General features: G+C 38.9%; 2 long non-coding RNA genes across 5 annotated transcripts; one reads left to right on the top strand and one right to left on the bottom strand.

The window, feature by feature from the left end:
* Positions 1 to 768: 768 nt before the first annotated feature.
* Positions 769 to 16,962, bottom strand: LOC128788903 (uncharacterized). Of its 2 annotated transcripts, XR_008431251.1 has the most exons (4): positions 9,656 to 9,785; positions 8,903 to 9,143; positions 7,979 to 8,075; positions 769 to 1,308 (listed from the first exon to the last, which is right to left on the bottom strand). It is a non-coding gene; the product is annotated as an uncharacterized LOC128788903 (long non-coding RNA). The 2 variants fall into 2 exon arrangements; XR_008431252.1 differs by lacking the exons at positions 8,903 to 9,143; positions 9,656 to 9,785 and adding an exon at positions 16,876 to 16,962.
* A 150-nt stretch (positions 16,963 to 17,112) lies between these two features.
* LOC128788904 (uncharacterized) lies at positions 17,113 to 22,312 on the top strand. Of its 3 annotated transcripts, none has more exons than XR_008431256.1 (4): positions 17,113 to 17,452; positions 19,003 to 19,081; positions 19,294 to 20,956; positions 22,242 to 22,312. It is a non-coding gene; the product is annotated as an uncharacterized LOC128788904 (long non-coding RNA). The 3 variants fall into 3 exon arrangements; XR_008431255.1 differs by lacking the exon at positions 22,242 to 22,312 and having other exon boundaries at positions 19,294 to 19,365; positions 20,867 to 21,266; XR_008431254.1 differs by lacking the exon at positions 22,242 to 22,312 and having other exon boundaries at positions 19,294 to 21,266.
* Positions 22,313 to 22,698: the final 386 nt, after the last annotated feature.

Below are 22,698 nucleotides of genomic sequence, written 5' to 3' on the forward strand. Positions count from 1 at the left end.
GCAATGCATGGGAGTGCCAGAAAGTCTTCAGAAGTCATCTGAGCATTTTCACACTTCTGCTCTGATTTACATGTGAGCAGAGGCACTGGGGAACCAAAGACAGACAGGGGTCATTGTGGGAGTGGGGTTGTGAAGCTACAGTGAGGTGGCCAGTCCAAAGGTGTGATCTCCGATACAAGCAAAACTCCCTCAGAGCCAGGACATTCACAGATGCAGCATTGTACAAGAGCTTAGAAAGAATAATAATAAAAAGTAAAAATTAAGTAATACATGGTTTCACCACAGTAGTTCGTAATAAGGGGTAGCAAGAGGAAAATCAACCTCTGACTTTTTTTTATGATCACAAGGAATATACCAGTAGAAAGAAGGACCTACAACTGCAAATTTGCAGCTTCACTGGGGATTACAATTTCCTGTAACTGCATGAAAGTTGCCCTACATAGGGCTGTTATCATCACCATTTTCCCTTGAGAAGTATATATTCATTAAAGAACATAAAGACAGAAAAAAAAAGATCAGCAAACTCATATAATGCATATGATCTTGCACTGGTAAATCAGGCATATGCATGGAGAGATTAACTCAGTCGTCATATGCCCTTGTGAAGTGGTCAAAAAACAGCTGTGCAAGCTTGAAACCGAATTATTATCTACCTCAGCATACAATAAAGCTCTGCCAGGCTCTCAAGCTACAGGCTCAAAACAGCCAAATATTTAACACTGAGACAAGAGGATCAGAGGTGCTGCAAGCCACAAGTCTTAAAAGTGCTTCTCTTTTATTATTAACATTGTTAATTTCACTACTATACAGGCACGTATTTGCATAAAGAAGTTTCGGGACTAAAAGATTTCTAAGCTGCCAAAGCATAGTTCTGTAAAATGCTAATCTTAGCCAATGGCTTTTTCAAATTAGGGTTTGTTAATTGAATGCAGATTTTTAGACTCAGTCTGATTATCACTTCTGCTGACAATAAAGCAAGCCCTCTGCTTGCTTTAGGAGAACGAGGTTTCATTAGTTTAGACCCCAAAGCAGAACCAGGTAGTATCTTCAGGATGAGACATTCCCCCCACCATGGTGCCCTTAGTCAGAGCACCCACCATTCATCCTGTCAGCAGAGCTTTAGGGCTGTATCAGGAAGCAGCAAATCCCAATACAGTATTTGCAGTGTGAAGCAGCTGGTGTTGAGTATATGATATCCATGGTACACATATAGTGTGTGGGAAGGTGACTATTTCTAAATAACTCCATGGACTGAACACACACTGGTGGTTGGAACACAGTTTCATCCTGGAGGTTTGGTTCGCTGCTCTGTCAACCAAAATAGAAATATTGATTTCAAAAGTGTATCCATAATTCAAGCTCAAACACTAATGTAAACAAAAACTAAACATGGAGTCCACCATATTTAGGCAACTGATGCAGGTCACATGATCAAAAGGCCCATCTCCTGCTCTTTACAACTACCTTACTGTTTGATGTGTGAAGCATTAGGTAATTAATGAGAGAACAGGAGAACTCTTGTCCACTATTCAAACCAGATTGTGCTCAGAGCATGCCTACATTCCAAATCCAGTAAAGGGCCATGAAACAAATATTCTTTTAATATGAGCTCATCTTGTCCAAACACATCTGATGGCTTAAATTGTTGCCCTAGTCTAAGGACAAGTGCAGACCTGTTTGGGAAGAGAGAGCAAGAGCATGCAGATCAGAACTCAAGAAGCAGTATCATTTCCCAAGCGTGTGGTACATGGCACCTCCATCTTGAGTCATCCTGTATTTAAGTTCATGCTAATTTGCATGTGTGGATCTCTATGTGCTACAATCTATGTGCCACCTGCTCTGTACCTACACATGCAGCAAAAGACACAGGGACATATTCCCAAGCACGAATAATCTTTTCACACAGAGATAGCAAAAAGAAGCTCTTATCCTGCCAGATTTCACCAGCCAAAACCCCGTTCCAGGAGATTTCCTGCTAGCATACACCTGCAAGTGCCAAGCCTTGGTCTCAACTTTTTTTCTGCCCTGCACTGGGAGCAACATTCTTGGAATGAACAAAGAACATATTGGTTCTCTCCTCTATGGCAGAAATTTGTTACTGAAAGATCCTACTTGAGTGACCTAGAGCTATTTGAAGAGCTAAAGTTAGAACAAACTCCCACTGTGCAAAACCTGGCTCTTGCCAGAGAAAATCTATACTTGTAGCAGTATCCCCCATTAAAAAGTCACAATTTTAGCCATTGCAGATACTGGCTGAAGTGCTGCCTGACTCTAGAGGCATCACTTACAACCTCAAATGCTTTCTACTAACCAGAGGGTTTCAAAGAGAGGCAGGGAAATGTAGATTGGACACAGCTCTGCCAATTAAAATAGAGCAGATAAAGTTTTGAGGGAAAAATGGAATGCTTTGTCCTCTCCCATCCTTGGGCTGCAGTCTATCTCTTTCAGTAAACAGAGTAAAAAAGGTTTGGCTTTCTTATAATATGTACAATTCCACCAAGCATCTTGAAAATCTGTTTAAAAATACACAATTAAATACTGTTACTTTAATGCCATCAACAAGGTGCTATTTTTGAGAGCATGTGTGACATGACGTAATTCTATGCTATGCTGAATTTTAATACTCTAAGTTCTGCACAGACTGAAATTTCTTGCAGTCTAAGAAAGTAAAGACTATATTTTCAGTGAAATGCCTCAGAGAATTTTCTTTGTGATTCATGTGGGACATCTGGGCTCCAGTTTTTATATATAACTAGGTAGCTTTAGCTTTATCCTACTGTAAAGATTGGCAGGGAGGGAAGAGTATTGAAAAAGTCCAACTTCTTCCAAGTCCAACTGTATTGCAGGATAGCCCAATAATGGCCACATGGCTAGCTCTAGCATAGTCAGGAACAGTGGAAAGTTATGATTTACATTCTCATAAGGGCAGGGGTGAAGAAGTGATCTATTTGATGGGATTAACAGGCCCCAGCTGGAGCAGCACACAGACAAGAACCTGCGATTTTGTATGTTCACGCAACTTTGTATGCAGTCCAGCACGCAACAGAGGTGGAACGCAAAAAAAGAGCCTTCATTCAGAACACTTCTACAACTGAGATGTATGAGAAGTTGGATCTCATCTTTGTAGACCATGCCTGTCTTTCATCATCAGTGAGCACAGAGAAGGACATGTTCATTCCATCATGATGTCCAAATCCACAGCTTGCAAGCAGCACTGCTCAGAAGTCTCAGACATTATTTGCCCTGACAAATTAAAATAGGATCAGAGTAAGGTGTATCAGCTTGACAAGATCTGACTATGAAGCTGTGCTCCACAGTAGAGGACAGCATCCTCCTCAATACTGGGGCTCAGCAGGCAGAATAGGTATCCCACATGGTCACTATCTCTGCCCCACTACTGGAGAGTGTGACAAGGACTCTGTTGGCACAAAGTCACCACATCAGTAATTTCTGAGCAAGTACAGTTTTGCAGCATCCTGCCTCTCTAAACTCACCATTATGGAGGTACAGCATGAGTTATTCATATTACTCATCTGAGAGATGATTCATGAAGAAAACACTGAAACCTTATTATGATTGCTGAGCATGAATATAAAGACCACCTGATTTATAAGCAAAGTACAGCTGGCAGTTTTGTCATCTTTGTTTTCTGCACCACCTTTGGAAATTTTCTTTTACTTCCTGGTGCTGTTTTTTGAATTTTGTGAGGGCTTGGGGTTGTTTTGTAATCCAAACACCATGTACTGAGACATCAAATGCAAAACAGAACAGAACCTGAGCAGAACTGTGTTGAGGGAGAGGTTTTTTATTCATGGATTGGCCAGGCATAAACCTGACTCTAAAAATAAGCTGAGCAGCTATTTTCTCTAAGACACTAAAGCTTGAAGAGATTAAAAGACTACAAGTGAAATCTGTATAAAAGCAATGAAAATATTGTTCCATCACTGACATCAGTCATTCATTGTTATTCATAACTGACCATCATTGGCATCAGTCAGGGCATCACATGAAACACTAAATATGTGCTAGGATATGGACATATATTCATCTTATACAGTATCATATTGCACAGTCAGTTACTCTAATATTTGTAGTGCAGGTAGACTATGCTTCCAGTTGTAACCTTAGCTATGAAACCTGCATTACAAAAAAGTGATTCCCAGAGCATCCCATTCCTTAACAATTAATAATTGTTTAAGGCACAATACTGAACAGCATGCCTGCTCTAATAAAGCTGCTCTGACTAGCAATCAAGGGAAGAATGGCCATGCTTGTCAGATGAAAAATTTAACTCAGGACCTGTATGAACACAAGCAATTTACCATGTCCTGGTAAAATCTAGGATGGCCACCTTCCTTGTAGGAATAGTAATTTAGCAAAAACTTGAAGAAATAGATATTTCTTCTAAGCAGACCCACTCGTGTATGTACTGAATTATGAACAATTTAAATAATTGTTAGATTAAAAACAAATTAGAAAAATCACACAGTAGAGACTCAGAAGAAAAGAGCCATGAGACAGATTTGACAAGAAACAGACAAGGTAGGAATAATCAGCTACAGCAAAAGAGAGCAATCTGCAGAAACCAGACTTTGAAAAATAAAAGTTTTAGGGAGATCTCAAAGGATCCTGGCCCAGTTTCTAAAGAGCCTTTCAGAGAGGTGAGGATGGAATGAAAAACTAGTACTTTCTAAAAGGAGAAGTGTTGAACTTTCTGCAAGGAACACATCTGTTTGCTTTCCTCATTGAATAAACCTAAGGAAATGATGCCCTATAAGCAGACTATTTTCTAGATCCTCTTCTCAAGCTAGTTACAAGTTTGAAGAAGCAAGTAGTGGCCACAAATTCTTGAATTCTATAAAGCAGGTTCAAAATAGGGAAACTTACAAAGCAAGTTACTGCAGGTTATTAGTTTGATGCTCAAAAGATTAACAACTATCTCTGCACATGCTAACTGGCATTTGGTGTGGGCTAAAGACTTCACTTAGCCCAAAAGGAAACATGGTTGAACCAAGTACAGCTGTCCTGTGCTGACTATCAGCTAAGCACACAAGTTGCTCTTCACAGGTTTCTGCAAACCAGCTGCATCACAATAACCTCAGCTACAACCTGAACCATCAACTCTTGCTTGGGTATCTGCAGCCAGAGACAGCACCTGGTGTGTGTTCAGTCAGAGAAAGCCCAGAAATACCTATTCCAATTCAGTGGGATCTATGTGCAGAAGCTGAATGAATGGCCCAGATTGTTGGAACTGTTACATTCATACTGGCTTTATTTTATCACTGGTGTGATAGTGGGTGGGGCAAGTTCCGTAAAGGAAATATCCCTGCATTTTTCTGAACAACACACCACACTAGTTTTCCACTGTCAGTCTTTACTTGTCTATCATCCTTTGCCATGTATCCTTATACAAGGCCCTAACTTTCACACTAAAAGAAAAAAAAAAAAAACAAAAAAAAACAAAAAAAACCCCAAAAACAAACAAAAAAAAACCCCAGAAAAAAAAAACCTGACTGTAAACAAAGCATTTACTGCAACAAGTCTAAAAATATAAAGCTACATTACATGTGATTATTTCAAACATAAATTTTAAAAAAGGGAAACTTTATCTGCAAACCCAAATTAACACTTCAGTGATTTATGCACCACATCAACTTACACTTTGGTGAAGGAAGGGTCAGCTTAGCAGCAGGTAACTGTACAGGCTAAACCATAAACCCTAATTTAAGAACTTGAACTCTTCCATTCAGTGCAATGGGGAAAGTCAGGCCCCAACAGAATCCAGAAATGCCTTCACATTGGACAGTAGCTTATAAAGCTAAATGACATTAAAATCTAAAAAGGCAAAATCAAGTTAAAATTCATACTAGTATTCTGTCAGTGAATTGTCTCATTCTCATGAGAAATAGTGAAATTTTCTGCAAATACAATTTGTTTCTCTCCAAGATAGATGATAAATGAGCAAGCAATCCAAAATTTTAAATTTTTAGTTTAGAAAGAATAAATTACATGCTTTCTTGTTGGGTCTTGCCCAAAAAATACTGAATGCTTAAAGTTCAGCATATGCTTAAATATCTCACTCAACCTCATTACTGAAGAATTTGTTTTTCCACCCATTTTCCTAATTATTTTGTGTTTCTTTCAAGATCAAATTTAAAAAAAACTCAAAAGAAAACCTTAGTATTCTACTCAAGTTTAATTCTTCCCTCTACCTTTGCTAGTTATTAGCAAAAATGTTTCAGCCTGCATTACTTTATATATAGGGAAAAATTCAAGACCCCCTTCTTAGGACTGGAGGTCTAATTTTATCTATATGACATTTTTCCCCTACCCCTCTTCACAAACCTGATTTCAGTTACTTAATAGGGAACATACTTACTGAATTATAAGATTTCCAGATTCTGTTGTTACAGTCTTAAATGACAATATTAAATGACTGACAATTTACCCCTAGCCTTTCTGTAAAATACCATCAATAAAGCAATGTTACTGGTTGCAGCAAGGTGGGAGTCAGCCTCCTCTGCCAGGCAACCAGCAACAGGACAAGAAGACACAGCCTCAAACTGCACCAGGGAAGGTTCAGGTTGGACATCAGGAAGAATTTCTTCACAGAAAGGGTTGTCAAGCATTGGAATGGACTGACCAGAGAGATTTCCCTCACTGGACACCATCCCTGGAAGTGCTCAGGAAACAAGCGGACATAGCACTTAGTGCTATGGTTTAGTTGACAAAGCAGAGATTGGCCAAAGGTTGGACTCAATTATCTGGGGGTCTTTTTGAACCTAAATGACTCTGTGGTTAGAATAATACATAACAGGAGATAAAGTGGTTTACATATTCATGCTGCTATTGGGATTTTTGTTGTTGTTTCTTTGATTTTTTTTAATAACATTACTGTTGAAATAAAATAGGACCTACATTGGCAACAGTTCAGGCAATATGTGATATGCAGCCTAGGAAACTACTAGTAAAGAGATATGCCTTGCTGCTCAGAAGTCAGAGTGATTAAGAGGCAGGCTACTCCTGGATGGATTTCTACTGCTGCAGGTACTATTTTAACCAAGACATAAAAAGTCATCAATAAATATTTTATACAATTATTATTTATAAGTTATTCTGTGGAAACAATGTAAAATAATGTTAAGTGCTGTTAGGAAAATTTGAAATTAAGTAGATGATACAAGAAACCTGCTCTTAGTGTATATGTGCACAGAGAGACTATATGCATGCCCATGTACAAATTATTCCCAGTAAGCCACTTTCAGCTCAAACAATTACTGAACTAAGTATTCTCCAGCTAGGTATTCACATCTATATATAGGTTTTCTAGCAACAACATTATGTAGTTAATAATAAAGAAGGCCTGCACTAAAACAGAAAATCTTACTAAAGGTTATTAGTAAAAGCTGATGTTCTACAAAAATTAAGTTCTCATAAAGTGAATTAACAACTAAGGCAGCCAAAATCCCAAGCTGTTATCAGAGACAATATAATTGCTCTGGCTGGGATCTATCCAAGATTAAAACACCCATACTTAAGAGTCTCTAAAAAGCATTCAAGCTCCCAGTATAGTCACTATTCAAGGCAATGGATTTGAAGTATCTGACTTAGGGGAAAGTCAAATCACTCTCTAGAACCCTGTAGCCTGTCCTGACTTGAAGCTTAATGCAGCTTGCCTTGCCATCAGTATTTCTCATCATTTAAAGTGCCCAAGGGATGACAGATACCAGATATGGCTGATGGAAGACTCACATGTCTATGGACTAACAGTTGAAGGCCACAAGGGGTGCCCAGTGTTAGGCCTGAGGGCTGCTTCTTCAGGAAATTCTGAGATCTTCATCAATATAACAGGAGTCAGACACTCCATTCATATGTAAGAACTAACGATAAATGTTTAAAATTCAGGTACCAATCTCAAACTGCAATCAACACCAAGATATATTAACACATAAGGAAAAGGGAAAGGAGGAATAGTTACCTTGTGTTTAAAATCAAATATTCTCTCTTTAGAAGCTTGCATCCCTTTGACCACCTTCCCTTTTGGCCAGCATCCACAGGTGTGCACCAACTGCCAGCTTGGAAAATAATTACAAATTGAATTCAAATCTCATGGAAATGCAATCTACTTCCCACACAAAAAATAGAAAAATACAGCCCCTATCACTATATATTTAAATAACAAAGGATTAGATAGTACATATAGAAAACTATTTTTCAACTTGAAGAGTTGGAGGGTTTGAAGAAGAGAGCAGAAAAAACTTTGGCAGCATATTTATTATGCATTGTTCATAAGCATGCCTGGGAGCTTTACAGTTTGCAATACAGTTGAAAAATTCTGATAAATCTTAGTTAAAAAATAGCCTGAGGTATAATGATTATAGGGCTCAGTGTAGTTCAAGGTTTACTTGTGAGAGATTATTCCAGCAATCTACCCTCAAAGTTTTTGTATCTTTACTGTAGAAAAACACCTTAAAACCTCTAGCTGTAAACATGATTTCAAGTCAGAAAATATATCTACAATCTACCACTGCCACTGTAATCTTGTATTTAGTTCTTACTGCCATGTTAAATTTTATTATAAGCTTCATATGTACTTTAATTTAGACAGCTGATTTGTGGCTATATCTTGTCTCTCAATGTTAATGAGAAATAGGATTTTTAATTACATTCCCACAAGTTTTATTTCTTCATCTTGCACATGATTTTTTACCTCTGCTTCCTCTAATTTCAATTTCACCTTTGTGCGAAGGCAAACCAGAAATTTGCCTGGTTTTTGTAGTTCACAAAATACAGGCAGTCACTGACAGTGCTTAAACTCCTCCAGGAGTGGCCACAGAATCTCCCCTGTAGCTTTTATCAAGGGATCTAGAAAACAACTGAATATATATTTAAAATGTGACACCTGATAAGGAAAAGAAAGGTCTGGCTGCAGCTCAGGAAAGCAGTTGCTTCTGTGGATGTCACTTCTCTCCTCTTCGAAGCCCTCAGCTACCCAGAGAGTCTCTTGTCCCAGAGTCCTTCAGACAAGCAGGGCTGTGGGACCACATGGCCCCCACGTTCACAAATCTCTCACTGCACACACTGCAGGAAATTTAATCAATCATAGGGATGCTACTGTCTCCTTAGGGCTCTCCTGTGGGTTTCTGCTGAGGAAAGGATGAATTTGGCAAAACAAATCCACATTTATACCACAGCAAACGCATCCCTTTTTCCTTCAACACTTGGAGAAAAGTAAATGGAAACATCGTTTTGAGAAAAGCAAGAGAAGAGTTTTGCATTCAATACTGCCCATGTTCAAACATTCCTGACAAAAATTCTGAGATATAAGTTAAACACTAACTTTAAAAGCTTTCTGGAAAACATTCTCTAGAAGAATTCCAGAAAACATAAGAATCATTACTGGCAAAATAAAAACTAACTTAAAAGCAGCAGAACTAAGGAATAAATTATGTATTTTTTAAAAAGCAACAATTCAGTCACAACTATTACAAATTTCAAGCATGCAAAGCATAGGGACATTGACTTTTTAAAAAATATCAAAACAAGAAGTTCTGTCTGGCAACAGATTCGACACCATAGAACAGACTTGCTTTTCATTTGCTGGAGAGTTTACTGCTTGAGATTCTACACATCTCCCCTTGCAATAGTGAAATACCTGCTCCGTATTTACTTCCCCCAAGGCAGAACATGAGCAGAAGAAATAGTTAGAGCCACAATACCACACAGCACATTGAGTTGGCCAGAACATCCCTCTTTTTGGGAGCTACAAAAGGGAAGCAACACATGCTTCCTCCATGGCATTTGTAATCCTTGTTCATGACAGGATGGTGGTCAAACCCAGGGTGACTGCTGACATCACAGCACAGCCCCTCATTCCAAACTCATCCAATTGTACAGTTAGTCTACTGTCACCCCAGGTATTCCATTTCCAGCTTCCTAAATGCAAGGAACTACTTCACATCCTCTTAACTAAATTCTCTCCTGCTACCCAGGAGCAAATAACAGGACAGAGATGAAATATTCTTGAACTATATCTCCTGGCCACAGACAGAAGCAGCAACAGAGAGGTCTCATTCAGTCAATGCTTCCTGGTTTGGAAAATGTTGCATGAAGATGAAATTTTAATCATTTCCTGAACATTAATATGATTCAGTTTTGTTCAGAACCAAAGGTGGAAATAGCCATTCTGATGAAACTGAAATTTCAAGGATTCCTTTTAAGGATTTCAATTAACAAATAGAACAACAAAAAATATTTTGAGCCCCATGTTTTTTTTTCTTTCTGAAAAGCTATGCTTCGTGCAAAGACATATCATTTAGGATGTTATTTATTATATAGAACAATTAGAGGAGTCAAAAGCCAAATACAATGTTTTGATTTCCTTAAAATAGTGCTTCAATGAAGCTAAAATAACATGTTTTGAAAAATCAGTTTTATGGACAAATTAATGTTCGTTTTCATCCTCATTCAAAAGAAAATTCAGTGTTGGCATTTCATTGAAAACAGACATGCCAAGTTTCAACCAGCTGTAATACTGTATCAGTGAAAACAGATTCCAGAGGTTCCTAATCAGCTTTAAGCTATTGTTAAAAATTAAACCCATACACCAAACAAGCCCCCTCAGAAAATGGCAAAAAGATAAATGACTTCACAGAAATAAAAAAACCAAACAAACAAACAAAACAAAAACCAAAACAAACAAAAAACCCAAACAAAACCCTTCAGGAAGAGAACAGCTTCTCAGCAATATTCCTATGGGAGTCTAACATGAGTAAAACAACTCACTTTTCATACATTTGCTCTGAGAAATGGGAGAGTTGTTTTTGCTATAGTTTCCATATAAACCTCTTTTCCTCAGAGATGTTTTGAGACAAATAGGAGCCAAGGATTTTTACCCAAAACTTTAATATCCAGAAAAGTTTCAAGCAACTTAAGACATGACAATGCAATGTAACTCTCTTCTAAGAGAAAGGGTTGAAGAATAGTTTTCCCATTTATGATGCCTAAAATTATTTACATTTAAACCACATACCAAGCTAATTCATACAAATATGGCGCAAACATTGGCAGGAAAGACACATGCATACATTACTGCACTCTAAACACTGTATTCAAGCATTCATTCTGAGATTTTGATTTTACAAGGCCCAAGTCCATTATATCACAGCATAAGTGATAATTATAACCCTGCACCCACATCCAGCAAACATCAGTTTATGTTTTTTCTTTTAATCTGTTCAGAAGTCATTACCACCTTTCTTCAATGCTGAAATTGTTTGAGTGATCTTCTGTTGGATAGAGCCATGAAATTGTCTGTGAAGTAGCTGTTTCATCTGCTACTGGTATGCTTAAAGATTATCTGATGAGCTGTGGTGGTTGAATGACCACATACTGTGGTTTATCTTGGACAGAAAAGAAAGAAGACAAATGTATAAAATTTTCATTCAGTGACTGAAGACACCACAATCATACCAAAATCAATTGTAAAATCAAAATTATAGAATAATTAAGATTGGAAAAGGCTTATAAGATCACTGACTCCAACATTTGACCAAACAACACCACGCCAACTCAAGTATAGCACTAAGTGCCATGTCCAGTGTCTCAAACACTCCAGGGATAGTGACTCCACCACCTCCCTGGGCAGCCTGTTCCAACCTTTCCAGTGAAAAAACTCTTCCCAATGCCCAACCTGAACCTCCCCTCGTGTAGCTTGAGGCCATTTCATTTTGTCCTGTCCCTGTTGCCTGGGAGAAGAGACCAACCTCCACCTGGCCACAGCCTCCTTTCAGGTCCTTGGAGAGAACATAGTGACTGGCTGCCACCAGGATGCAGCTCCATCCACCAGCACTCCCTGGGCCCAGCCACTCAGACAGTTTCACCCAGCACAGAGTGCACCCGTCCAAGACATGGGCTGACAGCTTCTCCAGGAGAATACTGTGGGAGGTGGTATCGAAAGCTTTACTGAAGTCCAGGATGACAACATTTATAGCCTTTCCCTCATCCCCTAGGTGGGTCACCTGGTCTTAAAAGAAAATCAGTTGGTTAAAAGGGACCTGCCTTTCCTAATAGCATGTTGGCTGGGCCTGATCCCTTGGTTGTCCTGCCTGCCAGCTTCCTCCAGACCCTCAGATCCCATCCAGCCCCATAGACTTGTGAGTGTCTGACTTGTGACCTACACAGCAGGTCACTACTTCCTCCTGGATTGCAGGGGGTCTAGTCTGTTCCCCATCCCTGTCTACCTGCTCAGGGAGCTGGTTGCCCTGAGGACAGCTGGTCTTGCTGTTAAAGACTGAGGCAAAGAAAGCATTAATTATCTCAGCCTTTTCTTCATCCTTAACTATGTTTTTCTCTCCATCCAATACAGAATGGAAGCCCTCTTTTTGTTGTGTGTTTATAAAAACACTTCTTATTACCTTTTACAATGGTAGCTAGACTGAGTTCTAGATGAGCTTTTGCCTTTCCAATTTTCTCTCTAAATGATCCAGCAACATCCTTGTTCTCTTCCAGAGTTGCCTGTTCCTTCTTCCAGAAGTATTAAGCTCTCTTTTTTTTCCCCCCCATCCTTGGTTCCAGCAAAAGCTCCCAGCTCAGACAGGCTCATCTTCTTGCCTTCTGGCTTGGTTTTGGCACACAAGGATAGCATGCTCTGGTGCCTTTAAGATTTCCTTCTGAAATTATGTCCAGCCTTCTTGAACCCTTTGACTTCTAATGCCTGTTTCCCAAGGGACTTTCCAAACCAGTGTCCTCAATAGGCCAAAGTCCACCGTCTGGATGTCCAAAGTACAGGTTTTGTTGACCCCCTTCCTTACTTCATCAAGAATCAAAAACTTAAATATTTTGCAGTGGCTGTGCCCAAGATGGCTTCTGACTACCACATCTCCCACCAGTCCTCCTCTGCTTATAAACAGAAGGTCCAGCTATGTCAGGAACTTATCTTCCACACACTCCAGAAACCTCCTAGACTGCATTCTCACCACTGTGCTGAGTTTTCGGCAGGCAGCCATCAAAATAAAGTCTCCCATGAGCCCAAAACATCAGCCCGTCGCTTATATCATACTTTATCTACCTCTCCATCCTGGATCATCCTGTGGTCTGTAACAGACCCCCCACCAGGATGTTGGCCTTCTCCCTGATTCTTACACAAGTAAGGCACTCAACCTTATCATCACTCTCCTTGAGCACTATGAAGTCAAAATACTCCCCAAAATACAGAGTCACCCCACTGACTCTTTTTCCCCTCCTATCCCTTGTGGAGAGCTTATAACAATCCAAAATTATACTAAGTCCTGCCTGGAAACTCTTTACCAAGTCAGTCCAATCTAGTGTATACAAAATATAAGAAAACACATTAGCCTTAATCCATATACAAAAAGAGAAAAAATTATGCAAGAAGCTTGTATTAAGCCCAGAAATTACTTCTGTAGCCTACATAAAACCTGCATCATGTGATCTCCAGAAAAAAAAGAGATATAAGAGAACACAAATAGGGACTATTTTTGTCTAACACTTTGGCCCACAACCCAGGCATGGAGGAGGCAAAACCCATAGGGATCACTGCAGGGCTACTTCAATGGAGCCAGGGCATCCCTGACTTGTACTCAAAAACTCAGCAGCCTGATGCACCACAGCCAATATTTTGGGGTACTTCCTCTGAGTGAGACAGGCCCAGAGAAGAAATTATAGGGCTGTAGAGTGCCCAAATTCCTGCATCAGGACTGCATTATCAGAGAAGCAGCTGAGGTAATTCCACCAACAGACTCTGTTCCCTGATGAGCACCAACACGTGTGACAAGCAGTCTGAATTCTGCCTACAGATGACTTTGACTTTGTGGCCTTACTAAAGTGCTAAACTGAAATAGCAAATCAGAAGATTCCCCTGGACCCATTCACCTGAGGGCTCTGGGACCTGCAGAAGGAAACAGAGATTTCACTCTGGTACCTTAGATCTGCAATGCTCCAAAGACACATTTATCCCAAATTTTTCCTGCACTCCCATGAGCAGTAGAGGAGAGGAAAAATGACACTTAAAACATTTAAACCAACAATATAAGTTAGGAGGAAGAAATAAGACCATCTTTAATTTTTTTCCTCTCTTGAGTCTAAGATTTCAGACAAGAATTTTTCCATTTTCTTTCTGCCTTTCTATGCGTATGTTGTCTACACTTAGAGAAAACAACCAGATAGATCCTTAACCACCCATCTAACATTCACTGTTAGAGATTTCAAAGAACCTGAAGTTTTTTCCTTAAAATTCAATAGAGGCAAGAAATGGGGAAAAACCCATAGTGCTGTCATGACTTACCTCATGTACATCATGTGCTCAGAATAATAAACTTATATATAATAGAACAAGTTTTTAGCAGTGATAAAAAGCATAAAAATAAGCACTTTTCACATTGTCATGTGTACAGGTATTAAGTGATAATGAAAAGCTATTTAGAGTATGGCAGAACTGGCACTCCACCAGAATAGAAGGAACTTCCCTGTTAAGACAGGGAGTTGTACAAATGCACAGTCCACCTGCTGTTTTTTTCAGTGCTACTTTATCTTCAGGAAGAATAAAGCTTACTAGAAAGCTTAATAAATAGACCAATTATCACATGGGAGATACTCTAGAGTGAAATCCAAGCAGATGGTCTTATGAAATTTCTGATCACGTCTACATCATGCTTGGAAATAAGCACATAGGCTTCCACTGGAAACTAGATTAAAAGCACAATCCACAATATGAAGCAGAGCTCTTTATGACTAGCTTGATACATTTCAAACTTAATTTGCATCCAGCTATAATTTTACTTTTGTACCCACCATCCCACCTGCCCTGGTACCCCAAGACTCTCAATGAAAAGCAGAGCATGAGCCTACTCTTCCAGATGCTCCTGGCTGGCAGAGTGACACTTCATGCAGTCAGAGCAGCCTTTTGAGAGCTTAGCCCAGCCCAGGGGTTTACAGCTGAACTGATCAGACAACGTGTCTTGTTAAAAGTACATGACAAGTGCATTTGGGAAAGCCACATTTGCTGCCTTCATAAACTTACTCCTGCATCTGGATCTGCAGGATCATGTTACCAACTGACCTTCCGTACTCTCGGCTTACTTGCTGCAGAACAAAAGCTGTCTGGAGTGTTTCAGAACCAAAGCAAAACAGATGCTAGGAAGTCTTGTCAAATAAATGGAGCTGGGAGCAAGCTAGACAACATAATTTAAGTGACACCAAATACTATTTTTTTTCACGTTATCTGCTACCTGCAATTATAAAAGTAAAAACAGCTTAAAAACACCCCTATACTTCCACTTAAGAAGGAGATTTCTGGATCTCATAGTTTAAGCAGGTAAAAAAATAGAAAGGCATAAATTAAATGTATACTAAAGGACCAGACATCTAAACAACAACAACAAATAAACAACAGAAAACCACCAAAATAATAATTAAAAAAACCCATTGCACACAAACCCAGAAACAAAAAAAAAACAAAACAAAAAAAACCAAACAAACAAACAAACAAAAAAACCCAAAAACAAAACCAAACACAAAAAAACAACAACATCCAAACAAATAAACCAAAACCCCCTCCAAACTCCAACCTTGCTCTTTGAAGAGCTTGGAAGTTTTTACTCAGCCAAGTAATTTCTGCTTTTCTTCAAAATAAGACTTTCAGTTGACTGCACCCTTGAAAGGCAGCAGTCTAGGTAACAGATAATTCATATGCTGAAAACACATGCATCACCACCCCTATAGGCAGCCTATCATCTTAAAAGATCACTTTGAATTATCCTTAGGGTTTCCAGGGTGGTTAAGTTTGACCAGTAGTTTTTAAAAAATCACATTTATTAAGCAACCAATTTCTGCTAGCTCATTTCATCCTTATTTATGACATTTTAGCCCAACTGTCTTTCTCTCAGGCATATACATTATGCCAATATACACAATTATTATTACCTGGGTACTGGTCTCTGGATTTCTACCTTAAAGGGAGGTATAATGGGCCAAGGTTGTCACTATAATTCAATTCCAAACTTCAACCTGTCAAATTTCAGAGTGCTGCCACTGCACCTTGAAGGTGCATTGGCATAGTGACTGCAGTTGTCTTTGACAATGTAAAAAAGAAAAATGCTACCTCAAAGGGACAGCATTTTCATTTTCAAGTGTAAATGACATTATTTCATCATAATTGGTATCCAAAAATCTGTACACTGGAATTTCCAGGTTATATAGTTTCAAGTTTTCTTTTTTTCCTCAATAGTAATTTACATTGTGATGAAAATTCTTTTACTTATGAAGCTTTGGATTATCCCACAACCAGAAGAATGTGACAGTGGAAACTGATCCAAAGCGAGCATGATTTGTGTACAGCTACACAGCCACTGTTTATTAACATCTTGCCATGAGTTTTACTATTCTAACTTATTTTAATGCTTTTCCTGTAGAACTGAGGCAACAAATATACTCAAACACCATAAAAATATTCTCTATTATGAAATCTCTTTGAAAATATGTCATGTTTTTCAACTGTTTTGCAATGCACAGTATTCCTGATTTATGAGTCTCTTACTGTAAATCACAACATTACTGTCACATAAATTTAGGTAAATATATCTGTAATTACACAAAGGGGAAAAAAAAAAGAAGCCACCATAGCACTAACAAAGAGTAGCAGACTTATAGTAACAAACCATGTAAGCCTTCTCTGTCAGCACTAGCTACAGATTAAAAAAAAAAAAAAAGCTGTTGCAATAGAGCACACCAAAAAAACATATAGGTATTTTTAGTGATTACTCAGGGGGAAAAAAAATACAGTGGAGGCAGGGTGCAATGGGGAGGGATGGTAGGAGCCAGCATTAAGCAAACTATGCAGACAGATTTATTCTCTACCTCTCACAAGCACTCGCTAATTCTGCCCACACCAGCAAGAGCGGTGGGCACACAGCCCGTGCCTCTGCAGACAGGCACCGCGCTGGGGCTCCGCGCTAGAGCAGAGCCCATGCGGGGGTTCCATGCGAGCGCATCCCCACAAGAAGGGCATGACATCACAGCAGCGAGAGCAACTTCCAGTTCACAAACACAGAATACAGGAGTGTATTAGTGATTCGGTACTTATAATGACGCAGAGAAAGCTTTCCACCTCTGACCAGAGAGACTCTCTTACCTGCGGGGGATGGATCCCAGGCTCCCGCAGCCACAGCTGCCCACCTTCAAAAAGAAGGCGCTGGCAGTCTCCTGTCACCGCCGAGTACACGGGGCCTTTCTCAAGAGGTGCCCTCCCTCTACTGCAAAAGCAGGGAGCTCAGACACACCACACGAGCTCCAGACAGAGTGACCCGGTTGCCAAGCTCCTCCATTCTTGGTGCTGAGTGACCAACAAGGGCATCGAGATCTGTTCCATTATTGAGAGCAAGAAGGCCACCCTACGAGTCCCTCAACTCCCTCCGGCTGACCGAGGAGATGCCAGGTGCTCCCACTCGGACTAACAGAAGCAGAGGCAATTAGCAGCTTATTCCTGCACGTGGCACGTAAATGAGGGCGTTCCTCATCTGCGCTAATGCCTAAGGGCTCAGGGGTGGAGAACAGGGAGAAGAAATTACAGCTGTAGTTTGGATTAATGAAGAAACACATCCTGCAGACGTAACCGGAAGAGTAACAAGGTTCAATTAGAGAGAAGTCTGGAGCCTCATTACTACCACCAGTTGTCACTTAACACACTGGTACAGACAACCTATGCAACAATAGGGCAAGGAAATAATGGCTAAAGGGGAGCAGGAAACTTTCTTAAGACACTTTTCACACTAGTGATCATCATTCTGGCAAGTTTTATGTTTCAAGAAGAATCATAAATACTGACATCACAGTTCTGAAAGGGATGATATGAGAACAAACCGAAAATCAGACATGTTTTCTTCATGCCTTCTGCTGCTCAGGACCCACCTCCTTCCATAGTGATCTAAAAGTGACAGTATTAAATCAGTCTGCAACAGTTAATCAAGATTAACAGCTTCTGCACACAAATGTTAACAAATCAAATGGATGTGCTCCTACTGGAGGTCGGACGAGCTTATCTTCCTTGGCAAATTGAAAGGGCCTTCTAGAGCTCCTTGATCAACGTCATCAAAGTTTTCTGTTTTAAAACTTCGAGACTAGACACACTCTTCTCCCAACCAAATGACAATTTAGCCCAGTATCATGATTCCAATTAGTGACCCTCATTCTGGCCTCATTTGTCTGGAGAATCATCTGGAGTTTTAATTTTATTCCCCTCCAGATTAGTATTTTTCTGTTTTCTTCACATAATTAGGGACAGCTTTAAGGGCATAAGGTTTTGGGGTTTTTTTGTGAGGGTCCTCTATACCAGATGCCTGAAGAAGGAGTGTCAAAAAAAAGGCAAATAGAGAAATTCTCCTTTAGCAGCTCCTGGCAATAGTTTAATAACCTTTTGAGCTTGAGGCTGAATCAAGTACATGTTTAATAATAACCAATGCACCTTTCTCTCAGCATAAAGGGAATAATCAGTTTCTTTGGCACTAACCAAGCCGTTCTGCCTTCTCTTAATAAGGCAATTTAATTATTTTTAAAGAATATAGTAAAGAAAGATCACCAGAATGACTGGTTAAGATGCAAGACAGATTCAGAAAATCTGATTTCTTCTCTTTGTTCTCTGAGCAAGTCCATGATAAGGGGAAAGTTTTTGTTAAAAATCAGCTATTTGACTCACTTTTGCAGAAGGAAGATTTCCTCTTTAATTTCACTGAGATTCAATTCACCTTTAATAAGGAGAATAAAACTTCTTTTTCAGTCTTTATTTAAATTGTAAGATTCTAAGAGCAGGGTTCATCTTTACTGTGATTCAGTATTTTAGTTTTATGGAGGCCAGTCTTGGTGGCTACAATTTATAACAGTACTAATGATATTTAAAGTCTTGGAAGAACCAAAATAAGCAGTCCACAGCTATTCAGCAAATATTTTATAGTTTCAAGATGGATTTTTTTTTTTTTAAATAAAATCCAGGAAGTCAGAGAAACAAATGCCAATAAAAATCCTATGGAGCCTCACTGCCGAAGACAACTGAACTTCCCACCTTCAGCAGGTAGTGTAAAGCAAAGAATGAGGACTGATACGTGCTGTTTGTTGAGTTCAGTTCACACATGCACATTGTCACCATGAGACTACCACCTTTCCTCTCCACATCCCATACCTTGTTGGTAAAACTACTCCTACTTGCCTTTGGTACAGCAAGGAGGAGGTTACAAGTCTGCTTAAAGATCAGAACTTCTATTTAGGTTGGTTTTCTTTCCACAGACTTGGCCAGCAATCAGTAGGGATGGAGAAGAAGCAGGACTACCTCTTGCTGGCAGCCTGCAGTTTCACTGGGTAAGGGTAGCATGAACCTACAGTGCTCAGCAACCACCTTCATCATCACAGCTGCCAAACACAGTAGTCCTCCCCTATCTTCATCTCCCTTGGCCATTACTTTCACTCCCTACGTGGTCTTCCCACTTTCAGCCACATATTCAACAGGCTTGTAATAAACCAGATCAGAGAATGGGGCTTTTTTCCCCAGCTGATTCATGAAGCAGACACAAAACTGCTGGTGCTAGCAAAGGAAGGCAGCTGGTAGGGACAGAAATAAGCAGGGAAACGTTACAATTTTTTTTTTTTTAGTGGATGGTGTGGGGCAAAGCTGTTATCAAGTGTGTTCAGATAACATCTCAAGTTTATGCAATTTTGGGGTTGTATAAAAAGAAAAAAGAAGAAATTGGTAATATCAAGTTATAATTTTTAGATCTTCAAGAAGTGCCCAAGTGCTATATGGAATAGATAATTTAACCTCTCTGCATTTGAGTATGTTGTTTCAACAGTTCATCAGCAACAGGAAACACCTATTTATTTTATAGTGAAATATGATACAAAAGATATAAGACCCATCTGATTAATTCGCAGGAGAGCTCATTCATAACACGTTTTAGAGAGGTTGAAACACCTACTTGAGTTCATATATTACCATTTGATCATATCTTGTACATTTGTGTGGCAGCTGCTAATCACAGTCCTTTCCAAGATAAATTATCCATTTCTGCTATTCATGCAATATTTCTGTGTTCTAATTTTTCTTATACTTTTGATTTCAAGAACTAGGTGTTACCCTACAAAATAAAAACCCCAGCCTGGATAAGATGAAAATCTCTCCACTTACCAGAAAAATATAGAGTCTTTGTCAGATCCAGCCTTTGCATGTGGGATTCAGAAGTATTTGAGCAGTGAGAGCAGTTAAATAGTTTTTTTGTTTGGTTGGTTGGGTTTTTTTTGGTTTTTTTTTTTGCAATGTCCAGCCAAGCCAGTCAGAAGTCACTATATATTTGAGATGTGCTCATTTGAGGTATTTCATCAAATATGGTGCACAAAGGGCATATTCAAAATAGGTTCACATGACCTTATTCTGCATTACCTCTTCAACCTTTGCACTCCTCTAAGATGAATATTCAAAAATAGAGAAACACAAAGAAGAGATACAAAGTTTTGAAAAGCTGCATTACTAGTCAACAAATTAACAGAGTTTTAGACTAAAAGGTGTGGTGGCTTCTCACTCTTTCTCAGATAAATTAGCAGTTTCTGCTCTTCACACAAATCTGTCATCTAATTTGCTCCTGAAAGAGGATAAAAGTTTATTGAGAATTAAAAAATTAGAAAGGAGAGATTCCAGGCAGTGATCAAATAAGAGAAATAGTACTCAGGACTGATTGACCAACTAGGGGAGGTGAGGACATGCAACATTTTTTACCCCATGTTTTAACAATTCATTATCTATAGCCTCAGTTCAATAAACTCAAGGTGTTTGAGTCAGAGTGTCTACCATTAGAGATATCAATGTCAGTTTCAGGGTGCCAGAAGACTCACTGAGAAAGTTTGCTGGAGAAAGCTGTTGCTAAACTAGCCATCACATACAGTTTATTAATGAGTAAAGGTATTTATCTTTTCTTTTTGAAATTTTAATCCTATTCTAACAGTATTGTTTTCTGTAATTAACATGAAAGCCAATTTCATTTGGCAGGGAAAATGATTTCTTGCCTGCCTAATCACAGTTTACTTTCCCATAGAAATTTGGAATCCCATAAATCCACAATATTTCCAAATTAAAAAAAAAAATACTATTTTACTGTCAGACATAAGCAGTAAGTATATTTACTTAAAACTTCACTGATAATGGAGATCTAGATAAAAGAAATCTTCAGTTATTCCTGGTAAAATTAGAATTAAATTAAATTGAAACATTGTCCTATGCTTCTGTCTCTTTCCAGTGGTGTAAGTTTGATTTAAATAGTTTTCATTATTGTTTTACTATGTCATTCTTGATACCAAAAAATTAGAAACCTCATAAAACCCAGACTGGGTGGACCGAATAGATAACAAGATCTTTTGATCTAGAGACTGATATCACCTCCTTTATGTACAAAAATAAAACCTTATTTCAACATGAATGTGACAAATCACATCGCTCTAACACTTCAAGGTTTAATTCTAGATGCTTTCTTATAGTCTGAGAAGAAAAGCTTTTTTTCTTCAAATTGAGGAATTAATTGAAAAATACTACCATGGGGAAAAAAAAAAACACCAAAGGCAAGGGAGGGTGGTGAAGAGAGCATATGTTTAACATTCATATTCTCATCTTCTGTCACTTAAATTAGGACCACAGCCATACAAAAGTCTAAGTAGTGAATCCCTTTGTCTATGAAAATCCTCTGCCTCTATGAAAATCCACTTCTCTAGCATTTCAATACATAAGTTTTCCAAATACCATTCTCTGCTACAATCTCTTGCCCTTTGCACCTCTGACATCTCAACTCGTTGTAAACCATCATGTCACCCTCTCAGCTCCATTTGTTCATAAAAAAGCAATTTTCCCTCTGTGTCCAGCCCCTTACACAGCCAAAGCCCTGGGCCTTGTTCTTACCTTCTGGAAAGCCCAGCTGAGATTCTGCTCTACCAGACTGAGAGCAAACTGTCTCCCTTTGTGAGGAGCTGCACACTGACCTCACAGTCTTGTAAAGAGGAGAAAAACTTTCCTACCTGAAAGTATCTGCAGTGAGCAGGCAAATTTCACAGATCAGGTGGAATGTATAAAAGGACAAGAAGCTGTCTAATGTTTTGATGTACTACTTCCAAATTGATCTATGTGAAAATAAGGAGTGAACAGCAAGACTCATTTTAATTAGTCCCAGTGAGTCATCAAATTGTTGCTTATTTTGCAGGCTGCAAGATGGATAATAGAGTTCCTGCATTACAATCTGGTATAAAAACAGGAAAGTAAACTTATTCAAACACACACAAATCCAGACATATTGCTAGTAAAATGTTTATTGATATTATGCAATATAGTCCAAGCACATCTCAAATATTCATTAAGAAAAAAAGATGAACACAGCAAAATAAACAGTTTTCCAATTAAGTGAAAGCTCTTTAACAGTTTAGGCTGTATTCATTAAAACTGGATTCCATTCTGACGTTAACTAAAAGCAACTTTGTGGGGTTCCACATTTTTCTTTTCTTCAGTAATTTGCATATAGAATGCAGCCATATGCAAATCAAAGTACACTTTTTGTGCTGCCAGTACTGCAAATTCAAAATGGACTCTCAACACAAATTCTTCTCAGGGCTGTCTCTTGCTCAGTACTCCTCCATGTCCTCCAAATGCATCAGAAGAGCTGA

The sequence above is a fragment of the Vidua chalybeata genome, chromosome 5, assembly GCF_026979565.1.
Source record: "Vidua chalybeata isolate OUT-0048 chromosome 5, bVidCha1 merged haplotype, whole genome shotgun sequence".
Classification (NCBI taxonomy): domain Eukaryota; kingdom Metazoa; phylum Chordata; class Aves; order Passeriformes; family Viduidae; genus Vidua; species Vidua chalybeata.